The 12,634-nt window shown below is 35.8% G+C and overlaps 1 pseudogene; it reads right to left on the minus strand.

The window, feature by feature from the left end:
- The window catches only part of LOC105178817 (ubiquitin C-terminal hydrolase 13-like), a 157,711-nt pseudogene that overhangs the window by 117,351 nt on the left and 27,726 nt on the right, over positions 1-12,634 (minus strand).

Consider the following 12,634-nt stretch of genomic DNA (forward strand, 5'->3'; position numbering starts at 1 on the left):
GAAGGGTGAACGAGGTAAGTACTTCTATTGATGAACGTTTAGATAAACTCACTTCTCTTGTTGAAAAGTTTATAGGGGGAGGCATTCAACAAGTCAAGACTTGTGGGATATGTACATCTTCGGGACATTTCACCGACGCTTGTCCTACACTTCACGAAGATTCAACCGAACATGCTGGCGCCATCGGTGGATTTTTTGAGCAACAACAAAGGAGATATGATCCATTTTCCAATACATATAACCCCGAATGGAGTAAACATCCAAATTTGAGGTATGGCAATCAACCTCAAAACTTTCAAAGGGGTCCACACCAACAACCACCACCACCTCAAACCAATCCCAATAATGGTACGCCCTTGAAGGATATCGTGAAGACACTCGCCTTGAGCACCCAACAATTCCAACAAGAAACTCGCTTGAGCATACAAAATTTGGAATCCCAAATGAGCCAACTGGCCTCCTCCGTTAGCCGTTTGGAGTCTCAAGGTAAGTTTCCCTCCCAAACTATTATTAATCCTAAACAAAATGTTAGTGCTATTACCTTGTGCAGTGAAAAAGAGCTACAACTCGAAAATAGCACTAGGCGTGGGCACGCACAGCAGGGCAAAACAGAGGATGCATTGAAAATTCCTCCAAAAGAAATTGAAAAATCCAACCAAGTCAGTGAGGAAAGTCCCAAGGTGTTCATACACAAACCTCCCTTCCCGGAGAGATTTGCCAAGTCCAAAGAGGAGGAAGAGGAGAAGGATATCCTTGAAACATTACTCAACGTTGAGATAAATATTCCCTTGCTCGATGCAATTAAACAAATACATCACTATGCAAAGTTTCTCAAGGAGTTGTGCGCCAACAAATCTAAATTGAGAGATAATGAAAGGGTAAGTATTGGAGAAAATGTATCTGCCATTTTTCAAAGAAAACTACCTCCTAAATGCAATGATCCAGGTACGTTTTCTATCCCTTGTAAAATTGGAAAGATTGGAATAGAAAAAGCAATGTGTGATTTGGGTGCTTCAATCAATATTATGCCTCTTACCATTTATGAATCTTTGAATGTTGGCCTATTGAAAAAAACGGGGGTCGTTCTTCAACTCGCCGATCATTCCGTAGTTTACCCCAAAGGAGTACTTGAGGATGTTCTTGTGCAAGTTAATGAATTGGTTTTTCCTGCTGACTTTTATGTGCTTGATATGAAGGGGGATATTTCTCCCAACTCTACATCCATTTTACTAGGAAGACCATTCCTTAAAACCTCAAAAACCAAAATTGATGTTGATGCTGGAATTCTCTCTATGGAATTTGATAATGAGGTTATGAGTTTTAGAATTGGTGGTGCCATGAAATATTCTAATGATGTGCATTCTATTTTTTATATTGATTTTATTGATCATTTGGTGCAAAAAAATACTATGTTCGATGGTGGAGGAGCATTTAAGACAACAATTACCAAAAGCCTCACCTCAAGTCCAAGAACTTATAAGAACAAAGTTTTTCATGACAAAATAAGTTTAAGGAAGAAGTCATCCATGGACCGCCAAGTTCTCCTAAATCCACACCATCACAGGGTGCATTACATAGAAGAAGTGGATTTAGAGTGTCCAACTCATTTGAGTTAAGGCACAACAACGTCTAGCCAAAGACGCTAAAGAAAGGCGCTTCTTGGGAGGCAACCCATGTCCTCTTTTTCTCAATTTTTTTTTCTTTTTTTTTGGTCCCCTAACTTCTTGTGAATAATGTGATACCATTAAAATCGATTTTTGCAGGTCAAAAGGTATGAGCATCCACAAGGGACTCTCCTTCTCATTCAAGGTCTTACAATTCTCGAGCTCCCGCAGTTCCACCACCTGCCCACAAATCACTAAGGGACGCTCACTTTCTCCCTTTCTCTTATTTTATCTTCCTAGATATGCATGCTTACCACATTGGGGACAATGTGGAATTAAGTGGGGGGAGGGTGTTTTGATTGCTTTGATAGAAAATAAGTCTTGGTGGATTAATTATTTTGATTGATGCTTGTTACCCCTTCCATAATTGTTGAAGCAAATATCACTGTATCTTGTTCTTACACTAGCTTTATGATCAAAGACTTAGGTTAATCAAGTAATAATTTGGTAATGTGTGATAAGGATGTGCATCTAATGACTCCTGACAACTTACGGTTAAGAACTTATTTTTGCAAATGGTGATTTGATTTGAAAATTGAATGTAAAAAATTGGTGGACATAACCTACCTAGAGAGGAATTTTGAGCCTATACACTCATAAAAATCTACAATTTTTCTTTTCTCGAGAGATAATGCTTCATGATTTTGTCTTCCTAGAACTTGCTTTGAACCATATCGAGGCCACATCTTTATGCATATACTTGAAAATGATAAAGGCGCTAGGATAAAAACCCCTTTAGCTTAAAAAGACCACCTACATATAAATCCCCTTAGTAAGCCCATTTGAGCCTTATAAGCCTTAATTCCTTGTTATGCAACCCCAAGTATAAACAAACTCTACCGTCTTTTTATCATCCTTGTTTGGCCCTTCCAAGGACTAGTAGAGCGTCAAGGAAACAAAGATGTATTCTAAGTATATGTTTTGACATTAAGTGGGGGGATATCTCAATTATTGTAAAGGACATTTATGAGCTAACATGTCACATGAAAATCTTGTTCTATGCCTTAAAAAAAAAAAAAGAAAAAGAAAAGAGAAAATGCCTTTAAAAAAAAGAGAAAAAGAAAAAAAAAAGGAAGACAAAGAAAAAAAAAGGAAGAAAAAAAATATATTTTCTCTCTTTGAAAGAAAGGCATAGCTCAAGTCGAGGAAAGTGGGACATGAAAGAGTATGAGATAAATCAATTTTGAAAAGCTTGGATTCCTACATCTATTACTTGGTGCTCTAATTTAGTTCCTTGGATTTTCACCTCATTTTTCCTACCCCCAAACCAAAGCCCCATTACAACCAAAATATAAGACCTCTTGATTCAAGTGTGTGCATATTTATAAGTGGTGGAGATTTTGGTGTATAATCAAGCCTATGGTGAAGCATTTTCATAGCAAGCATTTGAGTGAAACACTCAACCAAAAACACTTGAGAGATTGGGAGATATGAGAGCATAGTCCACTTGTTTCCACGCTTAGTTTTCATGAAGATCATCTAGTGAAAACTTGTTTGAAACTTATTCAGTTGTCTTTTATCATATGATGTGTCATTCTTTGAACACTCAACTAGATTCTTGCTTGTTACTTTCGTTTGCGATCCATATTGTCACCGGACCTATATGTCTTAGTGATGGAGCTACTTCATTTACTCTTACTTCAATTGATTGATCTGGACATGTTATTCTCCTTTCATTGGAAATGTGGACCATGTAAATTATTTCAGCTTGGATTTGCCGATGATTTACTACTTTTTTGTAAAGCTTATATGGACTCCATTGGGGTGTTAAACGGGGTCTGCATCGATTTGCCGAGTTATCTGGACTTCGGCTTAATGTGCAAAAGAGCCATCTCATTTTATCACGAGCGGCACACGAGATGAGAGACCAGTTATTAGCATCGCTCAGGTTTCAGGAGGGGCATTTACCGATGTGATACTTGGGGCTTCCTCTAATCTCTTTCAGACTATCAATAGCGGATTGCCAACCTCTATTGGAAAAAATTGATAGTCGCATCCATGGTTGGGAGGGTACGACATTATCATTTGCGGGACAGATTCAGATTTTTAAATCCGTTCTCTTAGCTTTGAGTATCTATTGGGTTTCCGCGTTCATTCTGCCTAAACTTCTTATAAGGGAGATCGAGAAGAGATTGTGTTCCTTCTTATGGAAATGTGCTACTAGTGGGGGCTATGGAAAGGTAGCATGGAGAGATGTATGTAAGCCAGCTGCAAAGGGAAGACAGGGCTTACGAGACACTGCTATTCTTAACCGTGCCTTAATGAGTAAGAAATTATGTGATGTGATTCATTGTGATAGAACATCCATATGGGTGGAGTAGTTGTACCATGGGCGCTTGCGCGACAGGCCATTTGGACATTCCTGAGCATGGAGGTTCGTGGGGTTGGAGAAAACTCCTTCGCCTACGCATCGTTATTCGACCATTGGTGGATTACCAAGTGGGTGATGGAGCTACCTTCTATTTGTGGTAGGACTCGTGGCACCCCCTCGGACCACTTATTCAAATATTCCCACGTGGCCCGCAACTCACTGTTCTTGAACTCTCGAAGAAACTTAATTGGGTCTGGATGGACATTGGCACTGGCCCTCATCACGAACATGTTTGGAGATTATACAGAATTTGCCCATAATCCGTGGAGACGATGATCGTGTTCATTGGCGAGATACGAATGGATGTCTCACTATTGCATCGATATATCGTATATTACACCCCCCGGGACCCATGGTAGGCAGGACTTCACTACTTTCAGGCTCCCTAAAGATTCATAGACATACATTCATACTGTGGCTCACTATATTAGGAAAACTATCCACGACAGATAAACCGTAGTTGTCTTATCTTGGCACCCGTGTTCCTTGTGATGAAGGAGCAATAGAAACATATACAAACTTATTTTTCCGATGTTTTTATGTCAGACGATGCCTCATAACTGTGAGACAGGATGTTCGATTCATATGGTCGAACCGAGACTGGGCCATAGACGTGGAGTGGGCTACTAGGAAGTGGAGAGGGAAACATACTGTCAATTTATCCTACCGTGCACTACATGCTGCATGTGTCTATCATATCTAGAGAGAACGGAACTTGCACCGCTTTGAGCATGTTGATCGACCACCGAGCACCATCGCTGCCATCATAATGGACGATGTTAGACAGAGAATCAGTAGTGCTAATTTATCACACTCTGTTAGTACTTCTGCATTATATAGACTATGGTATATCCCATAGCCTATTATAGGAGAAATCGATATTTGACTATTGTACTGTACGCATGTATCTTTTTTATTGATGAAACTTATATTTACCCAAAAAAAATTAATAAATAAACTTACAAAAAAACTCCTACTGTACATATCTCTTTCAATAAATCTTATTCCTCAAACTTAACATTTTATAAAAACACACATATATCACAAAAGCTAAGTGAACATTTATATTGACATTAAATCTCAGGGGATAAGATAATTATCCACTTTTATTTGTTACTTTGTCCTTTCACATGTTCTTATACATAAGAAAATTTTAGTCATACTAACCTTAAAATATGACATCATAATGTCCTAATAGCCTAGCATAAAATATTTTCATGTAATGTTATATTGATTAAACCACCACAATTTTCTAATGTTATTGAAGGCTTCAAAACATAGTGATAGAACTGCACAATGGCCAAGACTAAAGCAATATAATAAAAAAAAATTACTACAGAATAGCAGAAACAATTTCAATAGCTCTTCAATCTATCTCTTTATCTATCTATCTATGCATATATATTTCTATATATACATTTAAAAAAATAGACAATCTCCCAACAATAATGTACATGAAGCCAAGTATAATTAACAATTACAAGTACTATATACAACTCATACAACGAATCTAGAATACGATCCTCACTGTCCTGAAACAGTTGATTGGTCATCCACGGCACAAATCTAGAACACCCACAATAAGCTAGTGGATTACATGTGAATCGATATGAAACCCTACATCAAGAGAAGCTCTCCAATATATGTACAGATATGTATATTACACTCTCAACTTTGACAAATGTTTTACGGGTGAAGGCAATTTACCCCCTGTGATATCTAAAATGAGCACATTACCCTCTATGAAAAAACATATAGCAATTTATCCCCCTATACTTTTTAAAATGAAGCAATTTACCTCCTTATATAGGGAGGTAAATTGCTTTATTTTGAATTACATTGAGAGGTAAATTGTTGTATTTTAAAAATTATAGGGAGGTAAATCGCTATTTTAATTTTTTTTTACAAAAACCACCTAGAGGTGGGGGAAGCTTTTTGTAGTCCCCAGTCCTTCTATATTAAAATGCACAAAATAGTTACAACGGGGAGTGCTACCTCTCTAGAATTTCTAACAAAGCCATAAACAAGGAGTAGTACTCCCTTACAACAAAAGACACAAACAGGTGTACTACAAAAATAATGGCAAGTCAAATCGCTATTTTTTTTTTCATAAGGGGGTATTTTGCTCATTTGTGATGTCACAATGGGTTGCTTGCATTTTTCCCAATGTTTTACTTATGATTTTTCATGATCTGGCTATATAAGGACCCCACTGGCGGCCACACTCCTAATTTTATATCCTCAAAGGCTTGTTATGTGAGGTGCGATACTGAAAAGAAGAGATCATTGCAGATCTTAGTTAGAACTATTCTTATAGAAAACACAAACATATCACTGCAACTGCAGATATAAAACAAATATATGTCCTGAATTCGTAAACTCAGTACGTTGCATGCCTTATTTTTGTTATAAGAGCAACTAAAGTACGTCTTGTGTTTTATAGCATGCCATATTAAGTTTTCTTTTTGCACGTAAGGGTAAGGGCTCATAATATAGCAATCAACTTATCTGTTCAGTAGATAACTAAAGTACATGTAGCATGAAATGAAATTTTTACATAATATTTGGTTTCAATTTTGCTTCATCTCCGAGATGGGCCAAAAGAGGGACAATGTTTGTTTTGATTTGTTTCAGAAGTTTAGGTGGTATTTTGAGATGTTTTAAAATAGTGCCTCATTTGTTTTTTGTCAAAATAAGTCTACACTAACTATAGACCCTACAACTACAAAAATTATATACATACTCATACATATATATAAATATATATAAAAGAGACATGATTTGACAATGAACATTAGTTTTTGTGTCCTACTAAATAACACCAAACATACCATACTTATTTTATATTATCTCCAAAAATAAATCCAAACATACACACTATCTCTATCTCCACAAGACACCTCAAAATAAGTTAAAAATGAAACCAAACATAATGTTAGGTTTTATGCAAAACTTTCAGCAAGATTATCAACATCAAGCGACAAAATCAAATTTATTAAAAAAAATTAAAATAAAACAACGTATAGATTACCTGATTTGCTGCAGGAGCCTTCTAGGGGTATTGTTAACGTGTTCCAGTCAAAGATATTGCTCCCAAGAAACACAAATACTACTTCTCTGTAGAGTCAAAACATATTATGAAATTTAAGCGCATCTGCATATAAATATTGTCACAGAGTGTGTCTGTGTGAGAGAGTGAGTGAGACCTGGAAATGGTCGAACAAAGTACCTGAGTCCTCCAAGTATTCTGCTCGACTATGCGACACAAAAGAAAATCTCCACTGCATAAAATCAAGAAGATTCATGCAGAAAGTAGAAGTTGTAGCAAGCCTAACCACATAAGCATCATAACATCATTTTAATTTAAAGTGATTGTAACAATTAGGCTCGGGCTGGAATACCTTCGAAAATTCCTCATCTCGTACTGGCAACTTGTTCTGCACACGAACCTTGATATGAGACAAAGTTTCACCAATAAAAATGGCTCACCAAGATTATTAATTCGCTGCCAGAAGCCAAATGAATATATAAGAATTAAAAGTAAGAAAATGAAAGAGATAATGCAGTTGCAGTTGAATTAGAGAAGTAGAACGAGTACAAATATCTGAGGAAAACTATGAAGTAACGAACTGAAAATACTACCGTCTGGTTTTGAGCATCCTCATGCATGAGGCGACACACATGAATCAAACATTTACTTGGGCAACGAAATTTCTCTTCCTCTGGAATCTGCAATGAGAAATTATAAAGGTGGAGAAATTGTTGATATTAAAGATGAACATATGCGGAAGCCAATTTTAAAGGAAAAAATTTCGTAGCCTATCAAAGACACGGTACTAACATTGAAAGCAAATAGCAAGATATTTTTTGTTATGTGTATCACCTGAAAAATGCAAGCATTTATATACATAGACACACATATGTATAGAGACAGAAACAGAACTCCTCTGCTCGTAAAGTCCAAAGATTGTCATTTATTGCTGCGATCTTATCACTATTAGGATATATCTGTGGGAACTTCGAGTCTCAACAACTTAAAAAAATAAGCATAGAAGGCTAGACATAAGGAATTTTTGACATCCATTTGGAAACACAATATACAATTTACTATGTGAAGACCACATGGGCTAAATACAAAAACCTAGCAAGTACTGAGACTCAACTTCCAAGTCAGAGTGCATATCTCCGACACTTGTGTGTAGTCAATCCATACAAGATTTTTCAGCGTAAAATAAATTGAATTTAAGTATATAAGTTGGATTATTATGCAAAAGTTTACGAAAATATTATTTTGATATTAATATTACGAAACTAATGAATGCAACAAAAAGAAGATGCAACAATTCAGGACCTTATAGATCTTGTGTGATAATACTTCCAACAACCTGAGCTCTGCATGTGGACGAGAAAGTTTCACCTGTTTAACGTAAACATTGGAATAGTTAAAAAATCATATAACGCTATGTTATGTGACAAATCTTAGAATTCTAGGAACATACGCACGCACACTCCTAGTAATAACTTGTCAGCTATATTACCTTCTCCTCGAGATGCTCAAGCACATCACCAATAGTGCTTTCTTTTGGACGCCTAATACTGTGAGTTTCCAGCTGTATATCGTAAACAAATAAGATTTTTAATGTTTGCTAAATATATAATAAATTTGCAAGTCTTGCATATGTATGCACTTTGTTACTTTCACACCCTCATCAAATGAACCCCGACTTAGAGTTGTATGAATGCATACTTGGTCGTAATGCTGCAACATCTCTAACAAGTTTTGTACTCCTCGAAATCTTATAGGACAGGCTTTTGGTCGCTGAGAGTAGATATTGTGTGATGTAAGTCGTAGTTTGGACGGATCATCGACTCCGAATTTGTTCGCTACTCTCTTAACAACTTTATCATATGAATCAAGCTTTGACCTTCACAATTAGTGAAATTTGAATAGCAGCATTAAGTGGATTAATATTACCAATCATCACATAGGAAATTACACTCTAGAATTAAAAGTCTGTCTTGTATTGAACTCACAGTTGTAAACAAAATTCAACCTTTTCAGGCTAAAAAGTGGATAACCTAAAAAGTCAGGATATATTAGATGAAAGTTAGAAGCATCACATCATTGCTTTAACAAGAAGGTAGTTGCGGGGAAAAAGAATACTTTTAGACTTAGAACCATTATTTTGGGGTCACTGAAAAGAAATAGATGTTATAAATAGGGTACATTGAATAACTAATAGTGTCCAGGTATGCACAAGCACATGCACACTAAGATAATGGGAATCAAGACCAGGTGCAAGAGAAAAAGCAAAACTTTTAAAGAACCGTAGAAGATAATATGATGAGATCACTCGATAATATTATACTCTGATATGATTCATTGTTTCTCGGAGGTGAGAATGTACAAATTTTATATTTTGTATATTTTTTAAGCAAATAATAGCATCAAATACCAAAATACTTTAATAGGTAAAACCTTTTGTAGTCAAATAAATAATAAGGGCTTGGAAAGTAATTAATTATGCTTTTTTCAGGTAATTAACGTATACAATAGTCAATATGAGGCAGAACATCAACTATGTGATAAAAGGGACCATTTCAAGGAGGAGAAATGCAAAGAGAAAATAAAAGAGAAGTCAAAGAGCAATAAATCACACAAACATAGGCATCACACTAAAATAACAAGAAACAAGGAGCAACAGAGGGAGAAATAGAAAGAGTTAGGAATGTCAAAGATTCCTGGAAGATATTATGATGAGATATGTTGGAAATATCTCAACAAAGTGATGAACCCAAATGAAACAACAACTGCAAAGATAATGGTGGATTTGAAAACCCTTACACAATAATTTCAGATCAATGAATAAAGAACGAATAACAAAAAAATAGCAATACGGAAAGTAGTAAAGTAATCGGCATAGGAGCCAGATCTGGCAATCGAATACCCAAGCGCCACCATCGGCCGGCAACCCTCATGGTTGCGAAAAACCCACAAAGCCACCAAGACACAAAGATCCATAAAGATACCACTAAGGCTTCATTTAGAATCACTCAAAATTCCAATAAGAAGTTTCTTTCACACTCAGAAAATATTCTCACAAAGTATTTCACGAAAAGGGGTTTTAGTTTTGTTGTTGTTCTATCTCTTTAAAACCATAGAAGACCAATATATATATATATATATATATATATATATTTATATAGACAGAACACAAAGCATAGAGATAGAAAGAGGTGAGATGATGAGAGAGTTCCAAGAGCATTGGAAACTTGAGAAAAACAAAACCAGAGATAGAAAGGAGGGAGAGGAAGAGGCATCGACTGAATAGTGGAAGAATAGGGTTAAGTAGAAGAAGGGTAGGGTTTGTGGATCGGGTAGGGTAATGGGCCGGGCAGCAAGTGGGCTGCCATCCAAGTAGGGGGGATGGGGTGGGCCATGGGCCAAAAAATCCAACAACATCATATGGAACAAATAATATGGGCTAGAAAAGTAATTTAACTACGCTATCTTTAGTTAGCTTATACAATAGTCAATATGTAGCACATAATTGAGTATGTGATAAAAGGGACTATCTCAAGGAGGAGAAACATGTATAGAAAAATAAACGATAAGTTCGAGAACAAGCAAGAACGCAAATGTCTAATATGGCAGTGCAATAAATGGGTTGTTCATCTTAAGAGATTTGCAGCATAGGGTGTTTGCAATAGCAAGCTCCAATGTGGCAAATACGAGTCTCATCTACGTTAACCCTCTTATTGCTATTTTTAAGTATAAAATTCAAGTAAAAACATAACGATTCATTTTCTAGGCACGAGATATTGGATAAGCATAAACTCGAGAGAGCTAGAGATATGGTTTTCATTCAAATGCAAAGCTACTCTATGAAGTCTAAAATTATAAATAACTATTGATGTTACAATACAAAGGGAACCTATAGAAGAGAATTTGAGTGAGAAGGAAGCATTTGAAAGAATAACAAGGATAACATCTAGTGGAGATATACTCTCATTAAAAATAACTAAAAGTTGAAGGTTAGAAGGAAGTACGCATGTGCATGCTCATCTGCACCTAGGTCCAGGTGAAGGAATGTATAAAGTGAGTTTTCACATAAATGCGCTTCCGCATCTACATCGGGGAGAGAGGAAGACAGAAGTGAGCTTGACGTATTTACATTAAAGAAAAGCTCAAATATGAAGGACTGCTAGTTGTGAAAGCGGCAATATTGAAATGAATTATATGCCCAAAAAATCCAAGTTAGACCAATATGGATTATGTTTGATACTTAGAAAAGATATTCCCACAATCCAACAACACGATCAACATAAGAAAGAAATATGACATGTGAAGCATATATCTTATAACTACAATATAGTGATTCTACCTAAGATGCAAATACATACAAATAAATTTTACTAAGTAATATGAACACAATATTTATGAAAATGTACTTGAAGGATATGCTGGTATTCAAGGAATGATGGAATATCCGGGCAACGAAATAGCTTCCTTGTTTGAGCAGACAGTGACTTTTGATACCAGACAATGTCCCCATCCTCTAGCTGCAATAAAAGAAACCGGAAAGTTATCAAAATACAATCTTTGTCCTGACAAGATACTTGTGATTTTCATATACCTGGTTAAATGTAAATGTAAGTCCCGTGTCAATTTATGCACACATGACTGTGGGCTCAAACTTTATCTCCTGAGAAGGAAAAAACACAAGATATCATCACCATTTAAAAAATATTTGGGCATTTTGTAAAAGATATTTTCAACATTTAAACTGTATATATGCATTTTATGAAAGATATCTTCACCATTTAAAATGAATATGTGCATTATATTTCATATGCATAGCAATTTTTAAGTCCTTGTAAAGAAATTGCATCTAACATGAGTTATGTTCATCTCCTTGACATTTGATAGATGTAATAATAGCTCCATTTAATGAAAACAGTTGCATGTGGGTTTCATTTTAAGTTGCAGCTAACAACAATCTATTAGGATTGTTACTATGATGTAGAAATAAGCAAATACTATCTCTTCCATTCATATATTGGAACAAACCTCAAAGAGTTCTATCTCATCATCAGGAGCATAGCCTGCAAGTTGATTTAACTTCTCTAGAATATCTGATGGCTTGTCATAGCTCTTGACAAAAAGTCTTCCAGCATATCTGGTATGAAATGAGAATAGATTAAAGGCCAATACCATTCTTTTATCTTTACTCTTCAGGAAATTACTCGTGTATGTCCTTTCTATAGATATTTACTCCACATAGAACCTCATGCGAAATAAGGGAACAAGAAAAATACCTTAACTCCCCTTTCTCACTCTCATTAAGCTTAAAGAGCAGTAAAATGTCATCACTTTCTTTATCAGGGAGAGGGCCGATGCACAAATCCTTAATCATAGTACTAAAATTTAATAAGACCAATTATGTAAAGAAAGGCCTTCAAAGCTCATTTACTGCATACATTTGGAATTACCTGTGTACACTCTACTTCTAAAAACGACTGCAACTCATCATTGGAATTCTTACTTGATAACCTCTTTAAATGGCTGACCTACAATCATATAACAATCTGAAATGAG

Source organism: Sesamum indicum, linkage group LG13, assembly GCF_026168435.1.
Source record: "Sesamum indicum cultivar Baizhima isolate 11 linkage group LG13, ASM2616843v1, whole genome shotgun sequence".
NCBI lineage: Eukaryota > Viridiplantae > Streptophyta > Magnoliopsida > Lamiales > Pedaliaceae > Sesamum > Sesamum indicum.